Source organism: Mastigoproctus giganteus, chromosome 10, assembly GCF_048544385.1.
Source record: "Mastigoproctus giganteus isolate SK-2022 chromosome 10, ASM4854438v1, whole genome shotgun sequence".
Lineage (NCBI taxonomy): Eukaryota > Metazoa > Arthropoda > Arachnida > Uropygi > Thelyphonidae > Mastigoproctus > Mastigoproctus giganteus.
Window position 1 is genome coordinate 218,283,624 of NC_143584.1, and position 13,339 is coordinate 218,296,962.

Here is a 13,339-nt window from a genome sequence, read left to right on the forward strand (position 1 = left end):
GCAGGTTTTTAACATTGACGAAACTGGCCTCTTCTGGAAGCAAATGCCCAGGAGAATGCACATCACTAAGGATGAGGCTAGTTTACCCGGGCATATAAGCCTATGAAAGATAGGCCCACTCTCCTGTTGGGTGTCAATGCCTCTTGAAATTTTAAGCTGAAGCTTTTACTTGTGTATCACTCTAATACCCTCCAGAGTATTTACAGAACAAAAGGTCGACAAGGGCATGCTGGGTGTGTTTTGGAACAGTAACAAGAAGGCCTGGTTACAGGATATGTCTTCAATGAATGGGAGCTTGAAGTTTTATGCCCTTCAGTGAAGAGCTATCTTGAGAAAAATAAGCTTCCTGTGAAGGCACTGCTCCTGCTGGATAATGCACCAGGCCATGATCTCCACCTTGTTCAATCTCTTGAGACACAGTTTGATTTTGTTCAAGTCAATTTTTGCCACCCAGAACCACTCCTCTTCTTCAACCAATGGACCAGTAATTGATTGCAAACTTCAAGAAAATCTACACCACAAAAATGTTTGCAAGTTGCTTTGCAGCAACCTCTGGTGAAAATGCTGTCACCCTCAGAGATTTTTGGAGGTCAAAGTTCAACAGGCTGGATTGTGTGAGGCTGATTGTAAGTTCTTGGAATGATATTTCCACCAGGTGCTTAAATTCAACCTTGAAAAATGTCTGGCCTCTAATTATCCATAATGTTGACAGATTTGAAGATGATGAGGCTTTGACAAATGATATTGTGTCTGTTAGTAAATCAATGGGTCTGGAGGTTGGCAAAGAGGATGTGGAGGACCTTATTGACGCCCATGGGCATGAGCTAACCACAGAGGAGCTACAAGAGTTGGAGAAAATTGCAGAGAGTGACACTGGAGAAGAAGAGGAAGAAAAGACACCCAAAAAGTGTCAGCTGAAGAGTTGGACTGGCATTTCTTGTTGGGAGTGTAAGAGAAGTGGTAAAAACACACCCTGACATTGAAAACACTGAACTGATGATATGCAGAATGGAAGATGAAGTCCTTTCTTACTTAAGGAAGCTACAAAAAAGTTGTAAAAAACAGTCCACTTTGGATAGTTTCTTTGCCAGTAGCAACAAAACATTGAAAAGACACCTGATGCTCGATATAGTCCCACCACCACTATGCCACCATTGATTTCATCAGCTCTGCACTTCAAGTCTAAAGTAAATGCTAATTTATTGTTTGTTTTTTATTTTAAGATGTTTTATGACTATTTATTAAATAATCTTTATAAAACACTAATTTTTAATGTAAAAATTGAAGTATACCATGTAAGAAATACCTATTTTATGTGTTGTTGGGGAACGAATTACAGGAAATCAATGTATTATTGGTTTCAACTTACAATATTTTCAACATACAATGGGTTTTGTGGAACGAATTACCATCGGATGTTGGGGCCCCCACTGTACAGTTAAAAAAAAAAAAAAAGTGGCTGCTGTAAAACTTGTTATTAAAATGGATGTGTAAAAATTTGCAACCATTAATCATCCTAGTTACACTTGATAACATTTTTGCACCCATGATGGGAGGAAATCTGTAACCTTCATCTATATATTTACCAAATAATTGACAAATGTTATACAGCAAGCCCTCATTATAATGCGTTTCCTTTACACTGATTCGCTATAATGCTGTTCTTATATCATAACCCATATCTGACTATAATGCTGTCACAAATCACTATAACACTCTTTTGTAGATTGCATTTTTGACATAATTAACGAAATCATTTTATTTGATGGAGTCGATAGCTTGAAAATGAATAGCAAAACAGCATTAAAACTTTTCCCACACTGACTTGAGAAAATTTCCCATTCTCAGTGAAATTTTCTCGCATGCTAATTTAATTGCAGTAGTGACTTGTTACATAGTTCCGAGATCAACATTTTAAAATATGATCAAGTATATTGCTTGTAATATTTGCATTATATGCATTTATCCGAAGTTTAGTCATCACTCAGTACAGTATTAGACAACGTGTGTAATGGACAGTTTATTCGAACATTGTATCATAATAAATGCAACCAACGCAGTTACATTTTCGAAGAATTAATAATGGCGGATAAGAATGAATAATACACATGAAAAGAATATACCCAGATCCTTGACATAACATGGCCTCGACAATGGCCCCCCACATACACACTACCTGGACTCCCTCCAGTCACTACTGGCAGAGTAGAGGTAGCAAGATTATACACTAGCTGATCCGGAAGCCTCCTAGAGAGGTACCAATAGATTCGGTCCGGTGTACTAACAATGGTACAGCTCTAAAACGGTGTTTGCAGGCTAGCCACCGTTTTAGAGCTGTACCATCGAAATTTAAGGAAGATTGGATTTTGCCATGATGTCCATCATAATCTCAAAAGTCATCAGTCATACTGCATGATGGAAGAGATAGGAAAGGGTCAATTGGAACTTAGCTCTGGAGACTAAACATGGGTTCCACCACTTCAAGCTTCAAATAAGCAAAGTGGTGGTATTGCACCGGTTGATGAGAGTCAGCTACCACCTATTATTGCCTTGTAACGCAGATGGGGCATCATTCCTCCATGTGGTGTGGTCACCCACAGTGTGCTTGTGCATGGAGGTTATACCCAGGATTACTAAAAGTCCCACCATCGTGAAGGTGCAAGCAGAGGATTTGGCTTTCACCAGACTTCACCTAAATTGGGTCCACTTAATTTGAGTGTCACCCGAATATTAGTTCCATCAGCATTTTAGACTCACAGGTAGCAAATACAGCTTGTCTGGCATATCTGAGAGAATGTCTGTGACAACCTCAAGGACCAATCTCAAATTCAACCAAAATTTCAATTCAAATTGAAAAAAATCAGATTGGTTGCTGAGCTGAATTTGTTGATTCATGTGTGGAATTTTTCTAAGTAATGGCTGAGCACTATCAAATTAGCTCTAATCTACAAAACGAAGGAATTAAAATTAATTTTAATTTCCCTGTTGGAACAGATGCCGATTTTAATTGGCATATGTTCTAACTGGACCTTATTTTTTAGATCCATCACTATCCCCAGCTTCTTTATAAGATCTTTGACTCCTGCTTTTTACTGTTATATTTTTTCTGTTTTTTTTTTTTTTTTTTTTTGTTACTCTTGGCATTTGCATTCATTAATGTCATTTCTTTTTAAAATAAAAAATAATTCAATCTGTGCTCTTTAAGTGTGTATATGCTTATACCCAAAATTTTATTTCATTTTCCACAGAAACCTCTTCAGTTTTAGACCACATTGTAGACTGGTCTTCTTGTATGCAGATGCAGAGGTATGTTCTAGTTATATAATTTAAGCAATAAGAGAGTATATCAGAAAGTAAGATAATAAATCAATTTTTATGAAAATCAGCCAGTGTAAGTAACATTAAAGCATGGAAGATGTTTCTACATAAAGCACCATCTGTTGCAACATATGCAGTAGGTGGCAGCACTTGCACATGATGTGCTATGTCGGTTTTGAAATAGCAGCTGATATGAATACTGATCCAAGGCTGAGTAAGAGACATCCTCGGTGGAAATCACCACAGTGTCACTGCAAGGTCTGTGTAGTAATGGATGATGCGTGAAAACAAGTGTGGAAATGGTGTAATGCATTTGATAATGCAAAACAAACATTGAACATGGGCAACTGTGCACCTTAAACAGAAGAGAATATTTGATGTATTAATGCCATGATATAAGAGAAACACCCTATCAAACTGCATAACATTTCAAAATACTTGAATTTGTATTTCAGCACGGTTAAGACTATTATGAAAGAACAACTTCAGTACAGAAAAGTCTGTTCAATGGATGCCACAGCAACTGAGTCACATCTACAAAAAAAAAAAACAAGGATGGAGTTTTTCCTTGCACTTTTGACAAAAAAAAACATCACTACACAACAGCAATGAATGGCATCATTGCTGTTGCTCATATTCTTATCATGTAGTTGTCTGTAAAAGCTTGTTCATAAGCTGATTTGTTGATAACCTACTTCCTCCACCAGAGATCAGCTAACTACAGCCTCGATTGAATAGGACTTAGAAATTCCTCCAGTTTTTGATGGGAGTCAAACCAAGATCTTTCCAGATGAGTGCAAATGACAATGCACATGTCAATTAAGGTGCCACGGAGAATTGCAGTTTTGACACAGGAGTTAACAAGTTCCTTTTCTGCATAATCTCCAGTGACAAGACATGGATTGAGTATGACCTCTGAATCCAAAGCTGCATCTGTGATGTGGAAGCTTGCATCATTATCAGTTGCTGTGAAATTCAAGACTAATCCTTCCACAAGGAAGCCCATGGTGATATCTGGGATCATCAGGGCTTGCCCTGGTTGGTTTTTCCCTATAGGGTTACGGCGTTAACAACATCCAATATTAGCAGACTCTTTGAAAACTGTACAAAGTCATTTAGATGAAAATGGTCAAGGTTATTGTCTCAAGGTGCTCTTATTTTATTTATTTATTATTTTTCATATGACGGTGCAACATCTCACACCACTGGAGCAATTCAACTGTTGAGGTGGTCCAACACCTCCCGTTTTAGACCACACAGCTCACAGTCCAGAACTGCGCCCTCATACTTGCATCTTTTTGTTTATTTAAAGTATGATATTAGCAGTTGACACTTTGCAGAGGACACAGTGTTGCAAGCTGAAGCCATTTCTTGGCTGTTGAATCTAGTTTGTAGATGATACAAAAGTTAGCAAGGTTGTTAATGACACTAAAGAGAGTATGCTATTACAAGAGGATCTAGAAAAGTTATTTATTTGAAGTGGTACAATACCTGGTATCTCGTGAAGGTAGCCACAATATGAGATAAAAATCAAACAATGCCATTACACTACTTATGTAGTTAAATTTATGAGTAAACTATGGTGTATTTACACTGATATTATATAATATTAATGTACATCTTATTTATATGTATAGTATTGTATAGAATAACTTGGGTTCGAGAGTACAAGTGAACAGGCAAAGTTTTACGGGCTGGAGCAAATAGAGAAGTTTTGCTTTTTTATTGACTTAAATTGGCATATTAATTTATTTTTTAGATTTGCTTTATATTCCTAGTAACAATACTTTAGTTTAATTTGAATTTAGATACAGATTTTGTAGGTTATTACTTAGTATCGGTAAGGGTATCAAATCCACGTGTTGAACAGGTTTTGCAGCTCCCGCGAATGCAAAGTTTTTAATTATACTTAGCCACTTTATTGACTTAATTGTTAGATTAAATTATTTCTATAAGTAGCTTATAGACCTAGTCAAGCTCCGCGGTTTATTTAGAATTTAGATAGCGTGATTTGGAAAGTAAATAATACCCCATGTCCTAGATTAACCGTTCATAACTTGCCGCCAATGTTATACGATACGTGTGCACCGAACTAGATAGCGTAAGGTTTAACGGAAAACTAGAAAGCGAGTATAGTAGTATCAGTTAATCAGTAAATCCCCAAGGCAGAATGCACTTGTCCCAAAGAAACTAGTTGTTGTAGGTGACTCTATTGTCAGGGAAATGGGGAACATATTGTGCAAAAAGGATAGATGGAACAGGACCAGGGTACGGCTGCCAGGGGCAATGGTTGATGACATTGTAGGGCAGATATCATCTTTTAAAGGCACAAAGGGTGATATTATTGTACATGTTGGCACTAATGATATTAAGAGTAGGAGACCGGCAGAATTATTTAACAAGTACAAGTCAATGCTGAAAAAAAGCCATGAGTTAGGGTTGAATTTGAAAGTGTCTGCAATTCTGCCCAGACACGATAGTAGGGAGTATATGATGAGAGCCTTGTCGATCAATTCGGCCCTGGAGAGAGATTATGCAAGGCTCAAGGAGTAGAATTTTTCTCAGCCTGATCTGTGCTTGTTAACAGGAGAGACTGCTTCTACAGGGATGAGATATACTTAAATAGAAAGGGTGCAAGAATGTTTGCTGATGCTATCGAGGCACAGTTAGATGGGTCGGAAAACTGCTAGCTTGGCATGGATACACAGACTAATAGATTAACAGTAGACGCTGGCAGAGGTAAAAGTGATTCTTGCACTACTTCTATTGAAATGTAATTGAGCAGCCGCCTGGAAAGCAAGGCAATGGGGATTTCCAGGACTGCTGGGAGTCATAGTGGAACAAGTAAATACATGGGCTGTGTTAGGATAACTAAGAGTAGAAACAGGTGCATGTATACTTGCATGTACCAATGCTAGGAGTATAGTTAATAAATTCGATGAGCTTGAAGTGCTAGTCAAGATATCAAAGGCTGATATTGTTGGGATATCAGAGACATGGTGTCACACAGACATAAGCAGTGCAGAACTGGAATTTGGGGAGTACAATGTGTACAGAGAGAATAGACAGGACATAAACAGAGGAGGGATTGTGCTGTTAGTTAGGTAACACATAAAATCTAAGGAAGTGCATCCAGTTGATGTTGGTGGACAATGCAATGTTGAGTCTGTTTGGTGTGACCTAAGCACTGGGAAAGGAAAAATGAGAATAGGTGTGTGTTATAGGCCAAATGAATCTGAGGAGTATAATGAGCAATTGTGCAGAGAAATAGAGTCTGCCAGTAAATCAGAGTGTCTTTTATTGGGGATTTTAATTTCCCAGAGATTAACTGGAATTTGTGGGTAGGTCACTCACACACTAGCAAGCCTTTTGTGGATTTATTGGATGATTGTTTTCTACAGCAGCAGCAGCATGTTGGGGAGGCAACTAGAGGGAGTAACACTCCTGATCTGATTATCAGTAGTGATTCTTCATGCATCAAGAATTTACAGATAAAGGAACCACTAGGTGGCAGTGATCACAGTGTCCTGAAGTGGGATTTACTCAAAGAAGTAACTACCATCAAGGGTAAAGGGAAGGATTTTTGCTTTCGTAAAGGTGACTACGGTGGTCTGAGACAGTATTTAAATTCTATACGGTGGGACCAACTGATGATGTTACCAACAGCAAATTCAAAATGGGAAGCATTCAAAGAATTAATCTTGGAAGCTACTAGGCTTTTCATACCAACAAAGAAATATTGTTCAAGATTTAGTCCTAAATAGATGTCAGGTGAACTAATTAGACATGTGACAGAGAAGAAATATACATGGGATACATATAAATTAACATGTGACACAGAAGCCTATGATAGTTATAAGCTGGTCTGTAACCAAGTTACAAAGGAGGTTACGCAGGCGAAGGCAGATTACGAGAAATCTTTGGCAAAGGATGCAAAGAAAAAAACAGCAAAGAGTTCTTTACTTATGTAAACTCTAGAAGGAAGGTGATGAATCAGATTGGTCCACTTGATATCGATGGTTCAAGTGTTGATGATCTTGCTCAGGTAGCTAACAAACTAAATGAATATTTTGCATTGACATTCACACATGAGGAGTTATTCAGGGAGGGGAATGCCAGAGGTGTGTTCAACTCTGGCAGTAAGCTAGATAATCTTGTAATAACTGAGAGTAAAGTGGAGGAGAACTTGTTGAAGATAAACAAAAGAAAGGCACCTAGGGTGGATGGAATATATCCAGTTATACTTTGTATTAAAGGAGGCAGCAAAAGGAAGTAAGCAAACCCTTAGCCATAATTATGAGAGCTTCCCTGGACTCAGGGGAGGTACCCATGGACTGGAGATGTGCAAATGTGACCCCAATCCACAAAGGAGGATCAAAGGGAAACACAGGTAATTACAGACTTTTTAACTTCTGTTTCAGGGAAATTAATGGAGGCACTGGTTAAAGAAGCATTGCAAGATCATTTAGACAAGACTTCAATTATAGCTCGGACACAGCATGGGTTTGTTAAGGGGAAGTCTTGTCTGACTAATTTGATTGGATACTCCGATGTAGTCACAAAGGAACTGGATGCAAAGAATAACTTTGATATCATATATTTGGATCTTAGAAAAGCCTTTGATACTGTTGCACATGGAAGACTGCTGCACAAATTGGAGCAGTGTAGCATTGGAGGCAAATTGCTGCTATTGATAAAGGGATGGTTGAGTGGGAGAAGACAGAGTGGTAATCAATGAACACTGCTCTTTGTGGACTAATGTTATTAGTGGAGTCCCTCAAGGTTCAGTGTTGGGTCCATTGTTGTTTTCTGTATTTATAAATGATATTGATGATGGTATATCAGGCTTAATGTCCAAGTTTCAGACTATACAAAGGTTGGCAGGGTTGTTAATGACACTAATGACAGTACACTGCTGCAACAGGATCTAGAAAAGTTGAGCAGATGGGCTGAGAGGTGGCAAATGAAATTTAACATTGACAAATGTAAAGTACTACATATGGGAAGCAGTAATCCCAGAGTAACGTATCAACTCTGTGGTACCACACTGGCAGTGGTAGAGAATGAAAAGGACCTGGGGGTAATTGTGCAGGCAGATATAAAGTTTTCTGAGCAGTGCAGACGGTCTGCAAGAGCAGCTCATGGTGTCTTGTCAATGATATGCAGGAAGTTTTCTAGCAGGGATAAGGAGGTGATTAATCCCTTGTATAAGGCAATGGTCAGGCCACACCTTGAGTACTGTATACAGGTTTGGAGGCCTAATTTTAAGAAGGATGTAGAGCTGTTGGAACGAGTACAGAGAAGGGCATCAAGATTAGTGAATGGAACAAAGGGTTACTCTTACGAAGAAAGGCTTAAATTTTGCAAATTACAGTGTCTGGAGACTAGGCACCTGCGAGGTGATCTGATTGAGGTGTATAAAGCCTTGAATGGTTTGAGCATGCTCAATGCTGATGGGATTCCTCCTCTTGCTCAGAATAATTACCTGAGAGGGCATAAATTCAAATTGAGGAAAGATGGTTGTAGGATAGATGTGCAGAAGTTTGCCTTTAGCCAGCAGGTGGTTGATTGGTGGAACAAACTTCCATCTGTTGTAGTTGATAGCTTAAATAGATTCAAGGCAGAACTTGACAAACATTTGGAGCCAGGGAATGGGTAAAATAATTTTTTTTTTTTTTTTTTTTTTTTTGGCTGATGCTATATAAGCTTGTTTCTTGCATCATGTGCCCTTGCTAATGCTAATGCTATTTCAAATTTTGTTATAGCCTTCCCCATTTATATATTGCAAAACATTTCTTTGTATAAAAGATGCACATTCTATAACTACTTTAACATTACTCCAAAACTATAACTATATTACTATAGGGCCCCTTATAATTAATCTGGGAATCTCTATAACTCATGATGTTAATTTGGAAAATGGCATTTATGTGTTTAGATATAACAGATGTCACCAGTGATTAGTTGTCTGCTAAGATAAATGCCAAAAAATAATGTATCTATAACTTTGTTTAGAATAAGAAATATTTGTTGAAAACTAAAATTTTTTTTTTTGTGATATATTGATAATTTAAATATGTTTTATTTGATTTTAGGTCAAGACGTCGGTGATGCTGTCATTGATAATGCATTCTTTACTATCAGGAAAAATATCTTGAAACTGGCTTTAATTTAACAAATAAAAGAGTAAGTAAAAATAATAGAAAAAAAGAAAAGTATATTTTGAATTAGTATAAATATTCTGTTTGTGTTGTAGACTGCTATTAATTACTGTTTGATAGCAGTAGTTTTTGATTTTTTGATAATTTACATCCACCAAATTTGGAGAGGTCTGAGTTGGAATAACACTGTTGCTCAGAGAAATTCTTAAAAGACTTCTTTGAAGAGTCAAGGCTGCAATTAACAAAAATGAGCTGCAGGAGTATTTCTAACATAAGTTATTCTGAGTTTTTCACCTCACACAACATACAAACAGGGCTGTAGTGGAGGGTATATGCTGTATGCCCTCTGGATTTGTTTTAGATAAATAGCGTATACCTTCTGGTTATTGAAAAACTTTTTAATTTTAATGTGGTTTGCATGCACTATTTTAATAATATGGTGCTTGTACACCAATATAGTGTACAAGCACCATAGAAGATGGATTGCAAAGTAGCAACACATACGACATACCCAATATTCTTCCTGATGAGGTAGAACATGCATTGAAGAAAATGAAGAATCAGAAAGCCCCGGGGGAAGATAAAGTTACTGTAGAGTTGTTAAAATTGGGAGGAAGAGACATAACACAAAAACTGGCAAGACTCTTCACAAAGTGCATTAGAAAAGGTGTGACGCCTAAGCAGTGGAATAATGCAATCATAGTTTTGCTGCATAAGAAAGGAGATAAACCAGAAATTGGAAATTATAGACCAATTAGCTTGTTATCCCACATCTTCAAGTTGTTCACAAGGGTCATTACTAACCGATTCGAAAGAATACTTGATGAGAATCAACTGAAAGAGCAAGCTGGCTTTAGGACAGGATTCTCAACTATGGATCACCTTCATGTAATATCACAGCTAATGGGGAAAGCAAATGAATATAAAACACCATTATTCCTGGCATTTGTGGATTATGAAAAGGCATTTGACTCCATACAACATAAGGCAATGTTTCGGGCACTGGAAAGACAAGGCATAGACACCCCACATATTATGATTTTGAAGAAAATATATGAGAGTGCTACCTCCTTTATTAGACTAGACAAGGACAGTAAGAAATTTAAAATCGAGAAAGGAGTTCGACAAGGAGACAATATCTCCGAAGCTGTTTACTGCTGCCCTTGAGGAAGCTTTTAGAAGATTAGACTGGTTGCAGAAAGGAGTCAATGTGAACGGAGAGTACCTAAACCATTTATGATTTGCAGATGACATTGTGGTCATAAACCACGATCCCAGAGAATTAGAGGAAAATCTAAATCAGTTATGCACATTTAGTAAGAATTTTGGACTAAAGATAAATATGGCTAAAACAAAAGTAATGATGAACAATGGGATATAATGATTGGAGGAGCAGTAATTGAAAATGTGGTGTCATGTACTTATCTGGGACAAGTTATTAGCTGTAATAATGATAAATGGCTGGAAGTCAAGAGAAGAATAAATTTTGGATGGATAATAGCATTCAGGAAATATAGTCACATACTGAAGAGCAATATCCCAGTTTGTCTGAAAAGTAAAATAATGAACCAATGTATACTCCCCACCATGACTTATGGAAGTGAAACTTGGGCACTCACCAAAAGAATGGAAGAGAAGCTGAGAACTACACAGCGAAGAATGGAACGAATTATATTGGGAATCAGACTGTTAGATAAGAAGAGAAACACATGGATTAGGCAGCAAACTCAAGTAAAGGACATTCTTATCAAAACTAAAGAACTAAAATGGTCTTGGGCAGGACACATAGCTTGGAGACATGATGACAGATGGACTAAGAAAATAACAGAATGGTACCCAAGAGGAGCTAGAAGAAAACCTGGAAGACAAAGGCGGGGATGGATAGATGAAATTCATGAGTTTGTGGGTAGTAAATGGATGGCCATTGCTCAAAACAGAAGGAACTGGAAAGTTGTTGGAGAGGCCTTCATCCTGCAGTGGATTGAAAATGGCTGATGATGATGATGATGATGATGACACCATATTATTAAAATAATTACTGAAAATTAAAAAATAAATTTATTAGCATTTGATTCTTAGACAATACTTAGTTTATTATTTTAATATATACGTTGTATAGATAAGTAAGTAAATATGCCATATATTTACTTACCAGGTGTATATATATACATACATACACAGGTACACACTATATACTCTCTGGAATTTGATTAATAAGCCTGATCACAGCATCCTCTCTGCTTTTCATAACATTCATAGAGTATACCTTCTGCTAATATTTTTTATGACTACAGCACTGCATACAAATCAAACTCTCACGCTTGAATGGACACACACACACACACACACACACACACACACACACACACACACACACACACACACACACACACACACACACACACACTGATATTAATGCCCCACTCCCTCCAAGTGAGGGCTCATAACTATATGATGTATTGTCTGTAATAATCTGTGCTCACAGGCAGTGGCGGATTCAGGGTAGGGACACACCAGGGCATGTGTGCCCCTGTTGTTTTTCGAAAAATATACACCAATTGTTTAAATTCCCTTTAGCTACAAAAAAGTTTATTTTTTTTATTTATTTATTTATTTTTCATTGTTAACATAGGATTTTATCTATTTTTGCATTGTGGCTCAGCTAGTTTCAACTGACTATAGTTGGCAACACTGATGCTAATGTGATCGCCATTCTAGTGCACAAAATGGTGCTCCTCATCTAATTTTTTTCTGGATCCACAACTGTTCACAGGCCAATTTGCATGTTGCTTGGACTGAAAAACACAGAATAACTCACGGAGGGAACCTTAGACCCTCTGTCTGAGATTGGCTAACTGTAATGATGAGGACTTTAGAAATTCCTCCAGTTGTTGATGGGAATCCAACTCGGATCTCTCCAGACTTGTTCACAGGAGAGACTGCTTCTACAGGAATGGGATACACTTAAATAGAAAGGGTACAAGAATATTTGCTGATGCTATCGAGGTAGCATCAGGTTGGTCAGAACCCTGCTAGCTTATTGAGGGGAAGATACACAAACTAATAGAATAACAATAGCTGCAGGCAGATGTGAAAGTGATTCTTGCACTGCTTCTAATGGAACATGCAGCAGCTCAAAAAGCAAGGTACCAGGAATTTCAAGGCCTAATGTGTGCCATCATGGAACAAGGAAATACATGGGCTGTGTAATAAATAAGAGCAGATGCATGTATACTTGCATGTACTCAAATGCTAGGAGCATAGTAAATAATTTGATGAATTTGAAGTGCTTGTCAAATTATCAGATTCAGACATTGTAGGGATATCTACAAGGCTTTTCATACCAACTAAGAGATGCTGTTCAAGGCTTAGACATAAATGGATGTCAGCTGAACATGTGGCAGAGAAGGAAAATTCTTGGACGCATATAAATTATCACTTGACTTGGAAGCTAATGGTAGATATAAACTAATATGCAATCAAGTCACAAAAAAAATAGAGATTAGGCAAGCCAAGGCAGATAACGAGACATCTTTGGCAAAGAATGCCAAGAAAAGCAGCAAAGACTTCTTTACTTATATTAACAATAGAAGAAAGGGTTGAATCACATTGATTCACTTGATGTCAATGGTTTTGATGATCCTGCTCAGGTTATGGACAAACTGAATAAGTATTTTGTATCTACATTCACACATGAAGAATTCTTTAGAGAATTGGATTCCAGAAGGTTATCAAACTCTGTGAGTGGTTTTGTAATAATTGAGGAGAAAGTGGAAGAAAAAATTGTTGAAGTTAAACACAAGAAAGGCACCTGGGATGGATATATTAAGGGAGGCAGCAAAGGAAGTAAGCAAACCCTT

General features: G+C 37.5%; 1 protein-coding gene across 1 annotated transcript in view; it reads left to right on the forward strand.

Moving 5' to 3' along the window:
• The first annotated feature begins 3,236 nt into the window (after positions 1-3,236).
• Hmt4-20 (Histone methyltransferase 4-20) overlaps positions 3,237-13,339 on the forward strand; it is a 126,564-nt gene continuing 116,461 nt past the window's right edge. The window contains exons 1-2 of the mRNA XM_090383283.1: positions 3,237-3,306; positions 9,414-9,504. The gene's annotated coding sequence lies outside the window, so the exon portion shown is untranslated. The remainder of the gene's footprint in view (positions 3,307-9,413; positions 9,505-13,339) is intronic.